The 20605-nt window shown below is 37.0% G+C and overlaps 1 long non-coding RNA gene across 1 annotated transcript in view; it reads left to right on the top strand.

Annotated features, from left to right (window-relative positions):
• The first annotated feature begins 6462 nt into the window (after positions 1 to 6462).
• LOC147370854 (uncharacterized) overlaps positions 6463 to 20605 on the top strand; it is a 48748-nt gene continuing 34605 nt past the window's right edge. Inside the window, exon 1 of the long non-coding RNA XR_015166209.1 lies at positions 6463 to 6526. This is a non-coding gene — a long non-coding RNA (uncharacterized LOC147370854). The remainder of the gene's footprint in view (positions 6527 to 20605) is intronic.

The raw sequence follows: 20605 nt of genomic DNA, 5'->3' as shown, positions 1-20605 counted from the left end.
GATCTCTGGTTCCTCTGCCTTTTCTAAAACCAGCTTGAGCATCAGGAAGTTCACGGTTCACATATTGCTGAAGCCTGTCTTGGAGAATTTTGAGCATTACTTTACTAGCGTGTGAAATGAGTGCAATTGTGATGTAGTTTGAGCATTCTTTGGCATTGCCTTTCTTTGGGATTGGAATGAAAACTGACCTTTTCCAGTCCTGTGGCCACTGCTGAGTTTTCCAAATTTGCTGGCATACTGAGTGCAGCACTTTAACAGCATCATCTTTCAGGATTTGGAATAGCTCAACTGGAATTCCATCACCTTCAATAGCTTTGTTCGTAGTGATGCTTTCTAAGGCCCACTTGACTTCACATTCCAGGATGTCTGGCACTAGGTCAGTGATCACACCATCGTGATTATCTGGGTTGTGAAGATCTTTTTTGTACAGTTCTGTGTATTCTTGCCATCTCTTCTTAATATCATCTGCTTCTGTTAGGTCCATACCACTTCTATCCTTTATCGAGCTCATCTTTGCATGAAATGTTCCTTTGGTATCTCTGATTTTCTTGAAGAGATCCCTAGTCTTTCCCATTCTGTGGTTTTCCTCTATTTCTTTGCATTGATCGCTGAAGAAGGCTTTCTTATCTCTTCTTGGTATTCTTTGGAACTCTGCATTCAGATGTTTATATCTTTCCTTTTCTCCTTTGCTTTTTGCTTCTCTTCTTTTCACAGCTATTTGTAAGGCCTCCCCAGACAGCCATTTTGCTTTTTTGCATTTCTTTTCTATGGGAATCGTCTTGATCCCTGTCTCCTGTACAATGTCACAAACCTCAGTCCATAGTTCATCAGGCACTCTATCTATCAGATCTAGGCCCTTAAATCTATTTCTCACTTCCACTGTATAATCATAAGGTATTTGATTTAGGTCATACTTGAATGGTCTAGTGGTTTTCCCTACTTTCTTCAATTTAAGTCTGAATTTGGCAATAAGGAGTTCATGGTCTGAGCCACAGTCAGCTCCTGGTCTTGTTTTTGCTGACTGTATAGAGCTTCTCCATCTTTGGCTGCAAAGAATATAATCAATCTGATTTCGGTATTGACCATCTGGTGATGTCCATGTATAGAGTCTTCTCTTGTGTTGTTGGAAGAGGGTGTTTGTTATGACCAGTGCATTTTCTTGGCAAAACTCTATTAGTCTTTGCCCTGCTTCATTCTGTATTCCAAGGCCACATTTGCCTGTTACTCCAGGTGTTTCTTGACTTCCTACTTTTGCATTCCAGTCCCCTATAATGAAAAGGACATCTTTTTTGGGTGTTAGTTCTAAAAGGTCTTGTAGGTGTTCATAGAACCGTTCAGCTTCTTCAACGTTACTGGTTGGGGCATAGACTTGGATTACTGTGATATTGAATGGTTTGCCTTGGAAACGAACAGAGATCATTCTGTTGTTTTTGAGATTTTATCCAAGTACTGCATTTCGGACTCTTTTGTTGACCATGATGGCCACTCCATTTCTTCTGAGGGATTCCTGCCCGCAGTAGTAGATATAATTGTCATCTGAGTTAAATTCACCCATTTCAGTCCATTTCAGTTTGCTGATTCCTAGAATGTCGACATTCACTCTTGCCATCTCTTGTTTGACCACCTCCAATTTGCCTTGATTCATGGACCTGACATTCCAGGTTCCTATGCAGTATTGCTCTTTACAGCATCGGACCTTGCTTCTATCACCAGTCACATCCACAGCTGGGTAGTTTTTGCTTTGGCTCCATCCCTTCATTCTTTCTGGAGTTATTTCTCCACTGATCTCCAGTAGCACATTGGGCACCTACTGACCTGGGGAGTTTCTCTTTCAGTATCCTATCATTTTGCCTTTTCATACTGTTCATGGGGTTCTCAAGGCAAGAATACTGAAATGGTTTGCCATTCCCTTCTCCAGTGGACCACATTCTGTCAAATCTCTCCACCATGACCCGCCCGTCTTGGGTTGTCCCACGGGCATGGCTTAGTTTCACTAAGTTAGACAAGGCTGTGGTCCTTGGGTGATTAGATTGACTAGTTTTCTGTGAGTATGGTTTCAGTGTGTTTGTCCTCTGATGCCCTCTTGCAACACTTACTGTCTTACTTGGGTTTCTCTTACCTTGGGTGTGGGGTATCTGTTCACAGCTGCTCCAGCAAAGCGCAGCCATAGCTCCTTACCTTGGACGAGGGGTATCTCCTCACCGCTGCCCTTCCTGACCTTCAATGTGGGATAGCTCCTCTAGGCCCTCATGCGCCCGCACAGCCACGGCTCCAGGTAACTCCTCTCGTCGCTGCCCCTGGCCTTGGTGGTGGGTTGTTCCTTCTGGCCACCGCCTCTGGCCTCGGGCGTAGGGGCGTGGGGTAGCTCCTCCCAGCCGCCGCCCCTGGCCTCTGATGCTGGGTATTTCCTCTAGGCCGCCCCCACTGACCTCGGACGCAGGGTAGCTCCTCTCGGCCGTTTCTGCGCCGACACAGTCTGGTACTCTTGGCCATTGCCCCTGACCTCGGACGTGGGGTAACTCCTCTTGCCTGCCGCCCTTCGGGCATGGGGTCCTCCCGGCTTCTGCCCCTGACCTCGGACGTGGGGTGGCTCCTCTCGGCCGCGCTGTGGCACGCCCGTCGCAGCCGCCTGCGCTATGGCGCGCCATGTCGCAGCCGCCTGCGCTATGGCGTGCCCGTCTGCAATTCTCTATGGTTTTAGAACTACCAGTGGATGAAAAAATGCCATGTGGGACTATACAAGCTCCAGTGGGAGAATCACAATGGTCAAGTTCTGGAGCAGGGCCAGTCCACTTGCAGCAGAAAATGATGTGGGCTTTGGAAGGGGCAAAGTGATCATGCAAAACCAAAGGACCTGGGAATTCCCATTGTGATTTGGATTCTGTGAGATCCAGAAAGATCAGGTGGGCCCAGAAGCAGTCCTCTATCTGATGGAATCAGTGCATCAGAACTGATCAAACACACAAGCTGTGTAAGTAAATGGCTGAGATTCTCATGACCAAGGCATAAGGACACGTCCCTCAGCTTATATCTATATAAGGGTAATCCCCTAGAATCCACTATAGAAATGAGGCCAGAGTACATGGTTTGTACATGGACCAGCTTGGTATGTTTTGGTGGCAGCTAAAAACAGATGGTGGCTTCATTGCAGGCTCTCACACTTGGAACAGTAGAAAAGGCAAATCCTCTCAAGCTGACCAGCCCCTTTGTATAGAAGTTTAAGGGACCCTCCCAATCTTTGGGCTGATCTCTCCTCTCTAGTCAAGCTGAACTGCTTTTAATTCTCAGAATGTGTTATTTAACTTGTACCTCTCTGCCCTTGAATATGCCATTTCTTCAGCCTGGAATATGTTCCTCTTTCCTTCTGCTTCCATTTAATTAGGTCCTCAAGTAAAAGTTACCTTAATCTAGAAACTTCTTTCTTCTGCAGGACTGGACTGAAGTGCCCTGCCATAGCTCACTGAGCATCCTGTACATTCCAATGAGTGACATATCATGCCCTGTAATTCCTTGTTAAATACATATCTTGCTTCTTAATAGTAAGTTTCCTGAGGACAGAAGCAACTGTGTCCATATATATTATATTTTCTTATACATGTTGTATATATTTACATATAAACACATATATTCATATATATTTATTTTGCATGTGCTCAGCTGTTTAGAATACATAAAAATTCAGACTAGGTTTTGATTTAAATATTTACATGTGGATGTGTTAGTTATTCAGTTGTGTCCAACTCTTCATAATCCCATGGATTGTGGCCCACTAGGCTCCTCTGTCCATGAGATTTTCCAGGCAAGAATACTGGAGTGGGTAGCCATTTTCTTCTCCAGGGGATCTTCCTGACCCAGGGATTGAACCTGGGTCTCCTGCATTGCAGGCAGACTCTTTACCATCTGAGCCACCAGCAAAGCCCAAATACTTACATGTGAAGTCGTTTAGTCATGTCTGACTGTTAGTGACCCCATGGGCTGTAGCCTGCCAGGCCCCTTTGTTCATGGGGTTTTCCAGGCGAGAATACAGGAGTGGGTTGCCATTTCCTTCTCCAAAATACTTACATGCTGCTGCTGCTGCTAAGTCTCTTCAGTTGTGTCCGACTCTGTGCGACCCCATAGACGGCAGCCCACCAGGCTCCTCTGTCCCTGGGATTCTCCAGGCAAGAACACTGGAGTGGGTTGAAGACTTGACATTAGAAGCAGAGCTGAAATAAACATAAAAGGATTGCATTTTAGAATTATAATGCTTCCCAAATCTGTTTAATAGCTTCTGTAATGAAATATATTAATCATTAAAGTATAGCGTGCTTAGTAAATTTTTTATGTTTAAGAACACTGTAGTTTAAAGATTAAACTCTCCTGTTGGAAAAGTATCCACATGGAGAAACCTAAGTAAAGTGAAAACTTTTTAGTGGCATAAGTAAACCAAGTATTCTTATAATGTTCTTCAAAATAAAATACAGTTTTATCTTTTGGGAGGATGCGACTGGTAGATATAATCACATTTAATTTTCCTGTTCACTAAAAAATGGAGAAACACACACTCAAAAAGAAAGAATGAAAAAAATCACCAAAATTGGCCTTAGTTTCCTCCCACCGGGCATCCTCAATTGTTTAAATGGATGTTTTCAGGATGCAGTACTTTCTTCCCACCAGAACTGCCCCACCTCACATGAAACAAGCAACAGCACAGTTTTTATTTGCTTTGATTCTTTTATGTGGCGCATCTCAAGCTGTATAAAAAGCTTTAGAGAAATGCATGGGCATCGTCACATATGCTCATTATTAGAGCTTCTACTTCTCTTTAGTTTGGTGAAAAAACTCATACTTATTTTCCTCATTACATTGCATAGGTAGATATTATTAGATATATCACATGGCAAGATTTATATTATATCTTCTTTTTTATTATTATTATTATTATTTTTATATTATATCTTCAAGTTGGTTTTTAATATCTTGCATCAATTTGAGTTCTGAAGTTTTGCCTTGTCTGTTTGGACCTGAACTGATGCCTCCAAAGGGAAACACACTAAGGTGTGTCAGAAGAGTCTTCAGGGAAGGTTTCCTTCAGTGGACCATATAGCAGTCTCTCTTTGTTTTTACCTGTCTTACATGTTTGCAGGATTTTTTTTTTAATTGAAATTTATGTTTTTATGGAGTTACTGTATCCTTTGTGATTATACTGAGCTCTGACTCAGCCTCATGAGTCTGAGCTAAAATGTGTAAAGCAGGATAATTCCTAACACAGTTCTTTAAAAGTGCATTTTTCACGGCTAAGGCAAAATTAAAATCTGAGCAGCCAATTCAGTTTCAGGAAGGACTGAGACAAATGAAACGTTGGCCATTTATGAATTACTTCAGTGGAATAATTACTTATTATGGAAACATAATAAGCAAATAAGTTATTTGCTAACAATAACTTCTGATAGGATTTAAGAAAGGCCTATGGTCATTCTTCAGATGTCAAAACCCTAAAGTCAATATGCCGAATTGTATTTTTGGAATAGGCTCCTGAAATATTTCTAGAACAGAAGGTAATTTGTGTCTCCACTTCAATTTGTGTTATATAGAGATGACTTCGGGGACATTTAATATTAAAAATTCCATCTCTTTAGAAAAATCACACAAATTAAAATAGTTACTCTAAAAAAACTCTATGGGAATACATTTGGTAGTTTTAAGATATCCTACTTACAATACACTTTATGATATGACAATCATAATACTATACAGGCATCTCATGAAATATAATGAAAGAAGATTGGGAAGTGATTATAAAAGGGAAACTGATGAAGTAGAATTAATAAAATGTCACTGTGAAGCTTAGCTGATTCATTTAACAGGTCTTAAGGTGACTGGACAGTTTAAGGTCATTGAGCCTTAGCTTCTCCTCATATCAAATGCGGATACTATCACCTAACACCTAGAACATTTGTGAGCATAACTTAAATGAAATAATTGTGGCTAGCTCCTGCTTATTAATGTTGTTCAATAAACATTAATCCTCCTCACCAAGATTCACTGGTTGCATTCTTTTGGAAGTCATACAAAGGCATTTTAGTGGTTTGGTGATTTTCTTTGAAATTGATTTTTGCTTTCATGCAGCTCTTTAGTGACTTCCTAAGGCTGCTTCCTGCTGAAATAATGTATTATTCTATGCATTCTCATGTGCTTCATCCAAGTACTGATATATTAGGTGTGAAAAACTTTAAACTCTTTCCAGGTCCAGCTGGGTTGGGCTCCCACTCCCTAGGAACTCAGCTTGTAGTAATATGTTACTCATCAGGTGTCAGGCCAAAACTGACTCCACAATTTATAAAATGGCTTTCTATATGTAAGTATCAATTTTTTAAACTATTATATTATTTATCATGTGCTACATAAAGTATTTTATATGAATATTAGAGTTATATTTTATATCTTACTCAGATGTGCCATGCATTCATCTGTCTCCTTATTCAGTTTCTTACAGGAATGGAGGAAGCCTGAAAAACTGAAGATACCTGAATGACAGAGATAATATGTAAGTCAACTTAATGTCTTTATGTTCCTATTAGCAGGTTGTAATATAAACTCATCTTTCAACTGAACTCCACTTTTCATCAAAGCATTTTTTTTTCTGTACAAGTGCTATAACAGAAAATGAGTGGTTAATAAGTATCAAATATTGAAGAAGCAAGTTCAGATTGAACCAGTTCAGTTCAGTTCAGTCACTCAGTCATGTCTGACTCTGCAACCCCATGGATTGCAGCACGCCAGGCTTCCTGGTCCAACACCAACTCCTGGAGCTTGCTCAAACTCATTTCCATCGAGTTGGTGATGCCATCCAACCATCTCATCCTCTGTTGTCCCCTTATCCTCCTGCCTTCAGTCTTTCCCAGCATCAGGGTCTTTTCAAATGAATCAGTTCTTTGCATCAGGTGGCCAAAGTGTTGAAGTTTCAGCTTCAGCATCAGTCCTTCCAATGAATATTCAGGACTGATTTCCTTTAGGATTGACTGATGGCACCAGAGAGACTAACAATGACAAAAGGTAAGTATGAAACTAAGGTTAGGGCAAACATTCTCCCAGAATTATGTATGTATGTTCATATGTATATATGCTCAGTAGCTCAGTTGTGTCCGACTTTTTGCAACCCCATGAATTGTAACCCACCAGGATGCTCTGTCAATGGGATTTTTCAAGCAAGAATACTGGAGTGGGTTGCTATTTCCTCCTCCAGGGAATCTTCCCATATCTCTTGCATCTTCTGCGTTGGCAGGCAGATTCTTTACCACTGCACCACTTGGGAAGTCCAATGTGTGTGTGTGTATGTGTGCATAAATATAAAATAACACATATTCAGGATATTCCTTGAATAAACTTTATGAGCTTTGTTAGTTTGTGCTGCTCCAGGAATTTGTTGACTACATCTGTGTTGTTAAATTTGAGGACATAAGTTTGTTCATAGTGTCATCTTTTAGTATTTGATGTCTGTAGGATCTGAAGTGATGCCCTCTATATCTCATTTGTTATATTGTTAATTTACATATTCTGTTTTTATTTTACTTTGTTTCATTCTAATTTCTTTGATCAATCTTCCTAGAGGTGTATTTATTTCATTGTTGTTTGGCAAGGGTCAAATTTAGTTTCATTGATTTTTCTCTAATTTTTAAAATTCCTAATGCTCTTGTTTTCTTCAGTTATTTTTATTGTTCCTTCTGTCCACTTAGTATGAGTCTAATATACTTTCATTTATTTAGAGATACTTTTAGATGATTAATATAAGAACTTTATTATTTTCTAGTAAAAGCACTTGTTGCTCTAAAATTTCCTCTAAGTAGTTCTTTAGAGGAAAGAACCACATCAAACAAATTCCTTCTATTCTACCTTTATTTAATTGATTAACAATATTTCTAATTTCATTTGCAAGTTATTTTTTTTTATTCCTGGTTATTTAGAAATGCATCATTTACTTCTCAAATATTTAACAATTTTCCAGATATATTTGTTATTGATTTCAATTTTAATTTTGTATGGTCTGTCAATATAGTTCATATTATCTTAGTTTATAAAGTTTGTCAATATTTGTTTTTCAGTTTAGAATGTGTTGTATCTTGGTGAATATTCAAGCATTGAAATGAATGTGTATTCTAATCTTGCTGAGTGGAATATTCCATAAATATCACTAGTTCCTGTTGGTTTGATAGTGTTATTTAGACTTCTATATGTTTACTGCTTCTGTATTTACCTTTTCTATCAATTACTTAGAATTGTTGAAATCTCCAAATATAGGTATGGATTTTTTTGTTTTTTCTTTCAGTGATATGTTTTGCTTTATGCATTTTGTGTTCCTGATTTTAGTTACATACATATTTAGAATTATTATGTTTTCTTGGTCAATTGTCTCTCTTACTATTATGTAAAGTCTTTTACTATCATTGGTAATATTTTTTTTCTGATGTGTACTTCTCTCTTATTAGCATAGTTTACAACTTCACTTGATGAATTAAATTCAATATTGTAAATACTAAATATTTTTGCATGGATACAAATAATGAAACAACAGTGGAGACAAAATGAAACTATAAGAGGTATTCAGTCCATAAGTAGATAGATAAAGAATGAAAAATACAAACAACAGATGGAATATAGCCAAAACAACTATCAAGCTTGTAGATTTCAAGCCAAACAAATCCATAATTATATAAAGTAGAACTGACACCAAAATATCAAATAAAGAACTAAACATTCAAGGTCCAACAAACTGTCTATACGAAATCAACTTTAAATGTAAAAACAGAGATAGATAAAAAAATAACCAGAGAGAAAGAGTAACAAGATATAAGATATGCCAAGTAAGCATCAATCAAAATAAAGCTGAAATTGTTATTTCCATTTTATTCTATAGTTTCTGACTCTTCTAAAATTCTTCCTTGTTTATGTTGTCCAGCTTTTTCATGATAGATGTTAAAGTATTAACTAAAGATAACTTAAATTCCCTGTCTACTAACATCTGTTTCGTCTCCTAGTCTTATTCTGTTGAATGAGACGGTCATCTCTTGATAGTGAACTAATTTTTCTCTTCCCTTGCTTTGTGTGTGTCTGTTGATAGCTTTGATTAATTGTTAGACATAGCCTGCAGAACAGTAGAGACTAAACTATATAGTATTTATACCTGGAAATGGTCACAATTCTTCTGCTATGTTGTTAGCATGGCAATTAAGTTGATCTAATTAGGAGTTGAGCTACTTTTGTGTTTTGTTAGCCATGTTTTTACCTTCAGTTCACAGCAATTTCAAATTTTTCTGCTCTGTTTCTTATGGTGCGGATGGTTTGAGATTCTCTTTCCCGCCACCAACTTTCCTGCTCCAGCCTCTGCCTTAGTCCTTTCCTGTGTGTCTGTACTGCAGGTGGCCTCTCTTTCTACCCTCTTGTCCTTCTCAAGCACTAGTGTCTTGTTTGTTATCTGGTGCTTGCTAACCCAGTGGTGGGTAGTCTGAGAGTGTTCTTTGTTGTCTTGGGTTAACCTTAGTTTTAGACTGGACCTTTGTACTTATGCCCAGTGGGTAGTAATTTCTCTATGACTCAGCCTTTTCCCCAGCAACGAGCAATCTTTAATTTTCTGGACCCAGGATAAATTTCTGTCCCTTCTCCAGAACTGGCTTCCCCAATGGCTCAAGTGGTAAAGAATCTGCCTGCAATGCAAGAGACTCAAAAGATACAGGTTCGCTCCCTGGAAAAGGAAATGGCAAACCACTCCAGTATTCTTGCCTGGAGAATCCCATAGACAGAGGAGCCTGGTGGGCTACAGTTTCTGTGAAGTTGCAAAGAGTCTGACAGTACTGAGCATGCACACATCTCCAGATTTGGATGGCTTTTTATTTTTTATATCTTCCAGCTGCAGTAGGTCTTCACTCTGCTTTGGGGCTGGCAGGATTGCTACCTTTTCCTCAGTGAGTTAAGTCTTTCATTCCTAAGGCCTTTTTGGGACTTCATTCCTTTCTGTATTTGTGGCCATTCCCCTTCTCTAGACCTGCACTGCAAAGAATCTAATCAATTATAGGATTAAATATTAAATTAAAGGATACAACAAAAAATGATTATATCCTTTGCAGCCAAAGATGGAGAAGCTCTATACAATCAGCAAAAACAAGACAGGGAGCGGACTGTAGCTCAGATCATGAACTCCTTATTGCCAAATTCAGACTTAAATTGAAGAAAGTGGGAAAACCACTAGACAATTCAGGTATGACCTAAATCAAATGCCATTTGACTATACAGTGGAAGTGAGAAATAGATTTAAAGGACTATATCTGAAAGACAAGACTGCCTGATGAACTATGAATGGAGGTTTGTGACATTGTACAGGAGACAGGGATCAAGACCATCCCCAAGAAAAAGAAATGGAAAAACATAAAATGGCTGTCTAAGGAGGCCTTACAAATAGCTGTGAAAAGATAAGTGAAAAGCAAAGGAGAAAAGGAAAGATATACTCATTTGAATGCAGATTTCCAAAGAATAGCATGGAGAGATAAGAAAGCCTTCCTCAGGGATCAGTGCAAAGAAATATAGGAAAATAATAGAATGGGAAAGACTAGAGATCTCTTCAAGGAAATTAGAGATACCAAGGGAATATTTCATGCAAAGATGGCTCAATAAACGACAGAAATGGTATGAACCTAACAGAAGCAGAAGATATTAAGAAGAGGTGGCAAGAATACACAGAAGAACTGTACAAAAAAGATCTTCACGACCCAGATAATCATGAAATGGTATGGACCTAACAGAAGCAGAAGATATTAAGAAGAGGTGGCAAGAATACACAGAAGAACTGTACAAAAAAGATCTTCACGACCCAGATAATCATGAAATGGTATGGACCTAACAGAAGCAGAAGATATTAAGAAGAGGTGGCAAGAATACACAGAAGAACTGTACAAAAAAGATCTTGACGACCCTGATAATCATAAAGGTGTGCTCACTCCCACTCACCTAGAGCCGGACATCCTGGAATGTGATCCAGGAAGCATCACTATGAACAAAGCTAGTGGAGGTGAAGGAATTCCAGTTGAGCTATTTCAAATCCTGGAAGATGATGCTGTGAGAGTGCTGCAGTCAATATGCCAGCAAATTTGGAAAACTCAGCAGTGACCACAGGACTGGAAAAGGTCAGTTTTCATTCCAATCCCAAAAAAAGACAATGCCAAAGAATGTTCCAACGTCTGCACAATTGCACTCATCTCACATGCTAGTAAAGTAATGCTCAAAATTCTCCAAGCCAGGCTTCAGCAATATGTGAACTGTGAACTTCCTGATGTTCAAGGTGGTTTTAGAAAAGGCAGAGGAACCAGAGATCAAATTGCCAACATCTGCTGGATCCTGGAAAAAGCAAGAGAGTTCCAGAAAAACATTTATTTCTGCTTTATTGACTATGCCAAAGCCTTTGAATGTTTGGATCACAATAAACCGTGGAAAAATCTGAAAGAGATGGGAATACCAGACCACCTAACCTGCCTCTTGAGAAACCTATATGCAGGTCAGGAAGCAACAGTTAGAACTGGACATGGAACAACAGATTGGTTCCAAATAGGAAAAGGAGTACTTCAAGGCTGTATATTGTCACCCTGCTTATCTAACTTATATGCAGAGTACATTATGAGAAATGCTGGGCTGGAGGAAGCACAAGCTGGAATCAGATTGCTGGGAGAAATATCAATAACCTCAGATATGCAGATGACACTGCCCTTATGACAGAAAGTAAAGAAGACCTAAAAAGCCACTTGATGAAAGTGAAAGAGGAGAGTGAAAAAGTTGGCTTAAAGCTCAACATTCAGAAAACAAAGATCATGGCATCCAGCCCCATCACTTCATGGCAAATAGATGGGGAAACAGTGGAAACCATAGCTGACTATTTTTCTGGGCTCCAAAATTATTGCAGATGGAGATTGCAATCATGAAATTAAAAGATGCTTGCTCCTTGGAAGGAAAGTTATGACCAACCTAGACAGCATATTACAAAGCAGAGACATTACTTTGTCAACAAAGGTCCATCTAGTTAAGGCTATGGTTTTTCCAGTGGTCATGTATGGATGTGAGAGTTGGACTATAAAGAAAGCTGAGTGCAGAAGACTTGATGCTTTGAACTGTGATGTTGGAGAAGACTCTTGAGAGTCCCTTGGACTGCAAGGAGATCCAACAAGTCCATCCTAGAGGAGATCATTGGAGGGACTGATGTTGAAGCTGAAACTCCAATACTTGGGCAACCTGATGTGAAGAGCTGACTCGTTTGGAAAGACCCTGATTCTGTGAAAGACTGAGGGCACGAGGAGAAGTGGATGACAGAAGATAAGATGGTTGGATGGCATCACCGACACAATGGCATGGGTTTGGGTGGACTCCGGGAGTTGGTGATGGACAGGGAGACCTGGCATACTGCAGTTCATGGGGTTGCAAAGAGTTGGACATGACTGACTGAACTGAGGCCTGCACTGCTAAAGAAGTCTTTCTTCAGTCTGCTTCCTACCACCATTCTTTCTTGTGAGTGCTCAGTGAAAGTCCATGAAGAAAAACCTTTAAGAGAGCACAACTTCCTCTGAATCTATATCACCCAGAATTTGCCTGCTCTCTCACTAACCCAGAACTCACCTTTTAGCAATTTCCAAATAGGAAAAGGAGTGTGTCAAGGCTGTATATTGTCACCCTGCTTATTTAACTTATATGCAGAGTACAGTTTAGCTAATTTTTATTACCTGCTTAAGTGGAGGCACTGTCTTTCTCCTGATGCCATAGATGAGCCAGTACTTATGTTCCATCTTCTCTTGGAGAAACTCATCATATCCTGGATTTCAGCCTATTGGTTATAGCTCTCTGAAGGGTAGAGAAAAATAAGTATGTGTTTTTAGTGTTTTGTATATCATTCTGTTATATTATTTTACATTTTTATATTTATAACTTCTATACCTTCCTTTCAAGTTAGAGCCTCTAATTTTAAAATTAAGAAACTAGTGATTTTATCTAGTTCATCTGTACATTCTAGAATATAATTAAGTAAACCAGATTAATTCCTTTGTTATTTTTTCAGTGCATAATTATTAAATAGCTTCTATGTTTTAATGGTTATTTTATTTTTAGTGATATAATCTGTTATTTACATTTTAATGATATAATCTGTATAACTGCTTTCCCACCTAAATCTTACAAAATATTTGATTCATCTAAAATTTTCAAACATTTTTTAGTGTTAGATTTTATTGTGGATATTACTTTTGCAAAATACAAAATTTCCAGAGCAAAACTTTAAAATCAATCTCTTATAAAGATTACTACATTGTCCTTTAAAAATGTAAGCAGTAATAATTTTATTTTATGCTCTATATTAAGTATAATGAATATCATTCTATGTTTTACTTAGTATAATTTTTCTGGGATAATTTTTGTAAATTTTAATTGCAACGAATGGGTATAGATCTATTTATGTTTACATCTGTAGTGTTTTTTATACATTTTAGCTATTGTGACTTTTTTCTGTTATTTATTTTTACAGTGATATTTACTAGGCATTGAATAGAAGCTTATATTTTAATTTTTGAAACTTATGGCAACAAATGCAAACAGGACAAAGGCATTCAATGTGGACATATGGTAGGGTCAAAATACATTGCCATCGGAGAGATATGTAGAGATCATTTCAGGTTATGGAAAGGACATGATGAAATCTAATAAAAGGCAAGAGTCATCAAATGAATGGCAAGAGAAAGAATAGATAGTAAAGAGACCAATACACACAAAAAATGAGGTTATATTGGAAAAGTAGGAGACAGGCTCTACTGAAGATTGTTTAATGTTTTAAGGTGGCTTATAGGCCTTGTGAATAATCATAGCAAAATAGGCCACATTGAGGATCAGCCTGTGCAGGTAATTCAGCAAAACCTTCCCCCCATAGAAATCTGACCAGAGGTTTGTAAGCAGTATTTTTAGAATACAAAATCTCCTTGCAAATACAGTCCTTCTATAAATATGAATCAGGAAGATAAAGTGTTTGCTATACATCTTGTGTGGGAACTAGATAGTTCTGCGTGATTCTTGATTTATTAGTAGTGCTATGTCCACATAGAGTAAATACATCATATGAAATCTTTAAACATGCTTTGGAAGGGTTTATAGAATTTGTATATAAAGTAAAAAGTAAATCTGTTATTCACACATGAAATTTAACAAAGATGAAAGCAAGAATCTTTAAATTTCACTTTTTCTAATATAATTTGTGTGTATGTGTGTGCATATGCATGCATTTTGGTAAGACAAATTGTTGAGCAGTAATTTAGTCAGATAATAAAATGTACTTCTTTTTCTTAAATTCTTGATTCTGTCAATGAATTGTTACATGTTTAGCAAACCTTACTGTTATATATATTTTGCTTATATTATAAATACCCAAATCACCCTGATGCTCTCTAGAATCAAACAAATAGGCTCAGTCCTAGCTTAAGCCAGACTCAGAGAGAAGTGTTTCTCAAAGATTTACAGCTTGGGATTTTTCTGTTTGGGATAGGAAGGTGTTAAAAGTCTGCACAAAAGAATAAGTGATATGACTATTTCAGAGGGTTCACTCTGGTAGCTTTATGGAGCATAGTCTTTTGGCAAACAAGAGCAAAAGCAGATAATTTAGCCAGCTAATGATTCATGGTAATGGCCTGTTTCAGTGTGTTTGTATGGGGGCAGTGAGAAGTGGTCGAAATCTAGATATATTACCAAGATAGAGGCAGCAGATTATCTTGATGGGTAGAATGAGAGAAAAAGCAGAGATGATTTAAAAGTTTTTTTTGTTTTTTTTTTCCCCTTTTTTCTTCTGAGCAACTGTAAGGATAGAGTTCCTGTTAACAAGAGGGGAAAGGCTCTCTAACAGCAGGTTTGGAGAGAAAGATCAGTACTTCAATTTTGAACACATTAATTTTGAATAATCAAAATGAGATAAATAGAATGAGTAAGTAAGGATATCATGTAGGCAGTTGATTATATAAGTCTGAAATTTCAAGGGAAATCCAGGCTATGGGTAGAAAGTCTGGGGTCATTATTAGCATCACCAGATATTTAGTATCAAAGTGATTAAAATGGATAAAGTTTTCAAGTTAGTGAGAATAAACTTTCAAGTAGAATAATCTAAAGAGGTACAAGGACTCATTTAAGACAGGAGGCAAAAAATAACCAATAAAAATAATGAGAAGAAAGAATCATACTCCACTCATAGTCATTGGTTATTTTAAACTGCCAGGCATTTTCGTATGTGATTTAATTTAATTTTCAAAAATGTATAGGAGATAATCACTGTGATATAAATGAAGAAAATAATTTGGAGGGATCATCTTACTCAAGGTCACATATTTTAGGTAGTAGAGATTGTTTTTGAATTCTGGTGTTGAGATTTCAAGGCAAGTAAACTTTGTACTATTCAAGTAACTCATGGTCCCTTCAACATTTGTGTCTTTCGGTTCATTATATGAAAATATCAACTCTAAATAGTGGCTAAATATTACAAAAAGAATGCAGTTAGCATTGGCCACAAGAATTTAGTAAACATCATTTTGGCCTAACTTGATGTGATACACAAAATCAGTATGTTTGGAATGAGTTTGAGGAACATAGGGAAAATGGGAGAATTTGAAACAAAGGACGTTAGGCAGGAAAGATGGAAGTGAAATTCGCCCAGTTGTATCCAACTCTTTGTAACCCCATGGACTATACAGTCCACAGAATTCTCTAGGCCAGAATACTGGGAGTGGGTAACCTATCCTTTATCCAGTGGATTTTCCCAAGCCAGGAATCAAACCAGGGTCTCCTGCATTGCAGGTGGATTCTTTACCAACTGAGGGAAGCTTGAACAATTGAGATGCTGCATATTAAAAATAACTAGTTGCTCATTAGAATTCCTGGGTTGTCAAAGATAAGAATGAGGCACTAAGTTTCTGATACCTACTAGCTAAATGATAGAATCTATGCTAGTTCAAAATACAAATGTAATCCTATGATGTGGATACATCTTTGGTTTTTATATTTCTTATTAATCCTTAAGTTCCATATCTCTTCTTGCAGGAATTTCAGAATCCCCATTTTATGCATTTTAGAACTTCTTTATCACTGTATTTCATGCCAATTTTTTATAGACATAATGGTGAACTAAGAAGAAAAAAAAAACAAAGAAAAAACCTTTCATTTAATCTTTTTACATTCATTGCTAAGGCTCTCTTCTAGTCAGAATAACTTTGAATGTGAATAACTGCCATCATGGATATAATTTTTTGAATAAAATTATTATACATCTTACAAATAAGCATGCGTCTAGAACTTATATGCAAATACATCCCAGTCTGAAAAGGAATGGACAAAGTTATAAACTATCTTACTTTCCCTTTTATTTGATATCTATGTAGAATATTACCATATTTTATAATATAAATTTTCAGATATGTATGTGGCACAATGATGTCTGGTAAGCTCTGTTTATCAGTATTTATGAATGGATTATATGGATCACAGAATTTGTTGTAAGTTCACAGATCCTAACTACAGTAAAAACATTTTAGGACAAAAGTGATATCACAGAGTCTAGCTAGGCTATTGAAAAGTTACAGAGCTGATTGAGAAGTTAATATGATTCTGGAGTTCTTAATGTCCAAGTGAAAGTGTCCATGAGTCATCATGGACCCAGAACATAGCTGATCCCATACAACTGGAAGCACCATAAGGAAAATCCATGCTTACTTTGATTCTGCTTGACAGTAGTCTCCACCAATTATCTTATCCCTGATTTATTACTTATTTGTATCAGTACACAATCCCAGGGAGATCATTTGACTTCCAGGATCAAGAAGGAAGACTCTGGAATCTTATCTACCAGCTGTTGTTGTTCATGCACCAAGTCGTGTCTGACTGCAGTATGCCAGGCTTCCCTGTCCTTCACAATCTCTATCTCTTGGCTATTACTCTTGCCTTTCACGAGTACTATTTTGTTTTAAGCCAGTAATTGATAGGTGTAGTTCATGAATGCTTGGGAGTCCCTGAAATAATTTCAGGTGATTTGAAGATCAAAATTCTTTTTCTAAAATGATATGAAGATATCATTTGCCCTTTATTATGATGACATTTTCACTAGTGGTACAGAGGTAATGGTGAGGAAAAAGCTGTTGTATTTACTTTCTGCTACTTGAAAAAATGCCTGAAAATCCATGGTTACTGAAACTTGGGATTTTGATGCACATTTTTTCCAAGTGAATGAAGTGAGCTTCTCAACCTGCAGTGGTTGTTGACACTATCTGAAGCTTTCCAGTGAAAATTAGAAAACTTTGGAAAACTTGACTCAACCACCATGAACTTGACAGTGTTTCAGCACATGTACCAGTTTTTTTTTTTTTTTTTTTTTTATGTTACAACAAAGTACCACAGATTTAATGACTTAAAATGATAGTCATTTATTAACTTTCAGGTCTGTAGATCAGAAGTCTGGGCATGGCACAGCTAAGAACTGTCTTACAAGGCTGAAATTAAAATGTCAGCCAGGGTATATTCCTGTCTGGAGCCTCATGTTCTTGTCTATAGAAATTTCCTTAGCTCCTGTGCTTGTTTGTAGAATTCACTGGTTGTAGGACATACCCTATTTTCTTATTGGCTATTGTCCAGAGGTCATTATCAATTCCCAGAAGCAAGTCTCAACTCCTTTCCATGTTCCTCTCCCCTTCAACTTCCAGTCCAGGAATGGGGAATCTCCCTCCTTTCAAATATCAGCCTCTAGAAAGAGACTGGCCTCTTTTATGGATGACCTAATTAGGTCAGTCTCACCAAAGTTAAACTCCTTTTCTTAAGATCAGCTGTGCCATATAGCATAATGTAATCATGGTAATGACTCTCATCCTATTAATAGGCTCAGTACATAATTGAGGTGAAGGCAATGTACAGGGTGTATACTGATGGTTAGGTATCCACCGCCTCACAAGCAGAACCATATTGCTAAGAGTAGAGTGAATTTACAGCTTTAGGTATGGATTACAATTTCCTTTCAACCTTCAAATTACAAATGACCTTACTGGTCCATTTCTTCTCACACATTGGGTTATTCTCCAATCTTTTTGAAAAAATTACTCTGTGTCTCCAGGAAGTTTATTTCCATCCTTCTCTGAAAACAATGCTCAACCTTATCCTGCCTATGAGATAGGGTCCTTTTAAATAATTTCAGTATAACTTTCTGATATCTATACTGGTATGAGAAAAGAAAGGACAATGATATATAAGTGCTCTTGCTGCTAGAATTCTTGAACACAAAAATGTATCTGAAGCAGTCTCTGCTCCTGCCATGGATCTTACAACATGGTAGAAGGCAGAGCTCAAAACCTCATTCTATTGCTAAATTATCCCTGGTCTATTTCCCATATTGGTTCCCAGAGTTTCTAAATTACATGGAAATGATCTGTCCATGCCTTGGTAATATCATTTATTGAGCACTGCCACTTTGCTGGGTAGTTAATAATGACAATGCAAGTATATACCACTTACTTTCCTCAGCATTATATAGTAGAGCAACATTACTGTGGTACTAGTATTATTCCAGTTTTATACACAGGGTAACTGAGAAGTTGCATATCATGCACATCCTATGGTTTCACATACAGAAAGGGGCAAAGCCAAGTTTACAAGTAAGGTAGTCTAGTACCTGATACTGAATTCTTAGTCTTTACACCTTGCCACCTCTCTTAAGTCTCTGAAAATTATTCTAAAATATAAAACTCCAATATGATAAACACTCTATATGACTATTATTTAAATCAAATGTCCAGTAAAGGACCTAAAGAGTCTTTCTATAATAATTGTTAGGTATCCTTGGGAGTTATACTTTGATGGGAAGAAAAATGACAGGATAAACATATTAAGGTTATAACATATATACAGGTTATAACATATAACCATTTCTTGTGAATCTGCTGGACACTTTTATATGCAGTTTCTAGAACAGCTGATATTCATTCATTCATTAAAAAAATTATCTGTTTATCTCCTTGAACATAATAGAAAGCTAGGGATCTAGGAATCTCTCCCTCCCAGAAGTGAATCAGATAATCTCTTCCCAGGAATTCAAGGATAGATTATTTCCTATACATATAATTCCTTTTTATATCACCCAAAGCAGCATTTCTCACTATTAGTCTCTTTCCTCAGGTAAGTCTCTATTGTAGAATTAAAGTTATGGATGGTAGCATGCTAACCAGCTGTCTTGAGTAAATGAAATGACCTCTCTCCCTCTCTATTTTTCTCCCTCTTTCAGAATGAAAGAAGAATAATTTGCTTTTGACTATTCAGCAGCATTAAATATCATTAGCAGAGGCTCTGAAAGCCATGTGGTCAGCGTGACTTAATGGACAGAGACACTGAGTCTGAGAGAGTTAGATGAGTTGTTCACACAGCTAATTAACTGCATAACATGGATTAGAATGCAGAGCTCCTGATTCAAAGTCTAGTGGTCTTCATCAGGATTATGTGATATCCAACAAAGCCAGTATGTATTAACATAATCACATTTCATAACCGATCTCCCTGCTGGTATCTCACAATAGAGACTAGATTTTAAAATTTATTCTCCTTTCCCTTTAAGTTTCTTAACAAAGAGTTGAAGTAAAAGAAAATCATATTCTTTTTTTTTTAACGTGAAGCTTTTGTTGACTTTAGCAATCATAAAGTGGTAAAAACAGAGACTCTTCTTAAACTTAATTATAGATATACTAATAGTTCTTTGTCGTCAGCTCTTCATTTGCATGTCTAATGTCTTGCATTATCTTTTCACATTTAAATTTATTAAGTGAAGAAAAAAATGATTGTTAAATAAGTCTACATACATTAAGAAAGCTTTTTTCACCCTCTGCTTTGAAAAGTACTCTACTCTGTATTGAGGTTTAAATAAATGCAATATTTATTAATTCACAAAGACTTCTATAGCTTTATGATTATGAACAAGGGAAAAATATGAGAAAAAGGAAAGTTAGCAAAAAAAAAATCTTTAAGAAAAAATTCCATGTCAGTCAAAAGCATTAAAGCTTGATGCTTTGAAACTCCAATCGTTAAGCCTTGGGCATGAAACAAGAAAGCGACAAGGTTGACTGAATTAAACACACATTTGCCAACAGTTGGCAGGTTTTGAAAGTGCTAAGATATGAATGTTGGGCTTTATATATGCATAAATATGTATTAACACTTGTATATAGGTATTTAAAATTATTTAGAGGTACCATTCTTCAGGAAAATAGGAATATAGAAATATTCATAGATTGAAAGTGCAATAAAAGTAACACAAAATTCAATATTTGGGACAAAATATTGACACGTGGTGGCCACTAAATGTCTAAAAATGTTAAAAGCACTTTCTTAACATTAAATATTTAGGGAGAGTTTGAAATTTAATTTTTGCTTTTATATTAAATGCAGAAAGGCATTTTTTTTTTTTTTCATCAGTTGCAGTGCTATGCCTACCAAGTAATGCTTAAGACAAGTCAGAGCTGTCATCAGAAAGCCAATTCAAGATATGGAGGATAAATTTCTACTTACAAAGAGAGGACAAAGGCAGGATCTTCCAGCCAGGGTT

This window comes from Bos grunniens, chromosome 6 (assembly GCF_055505025.1).
Source record: "Bos grunniens cultivar Pamir isolate PY7600 chromosome 6, Bosgru_T2T1.0, whole genome shotgun sequence".
NCBI lineage: Eukaryota > Metazoa > Chordata > Mammalia > Artiodactyla > Bovidae > Bos > Bos grunniens.
The sequence above is the reverse complement of the archived record's forward strand: the minus strand, read 5'-3'. Positions and strand labels throughout refer to the sequence as shown.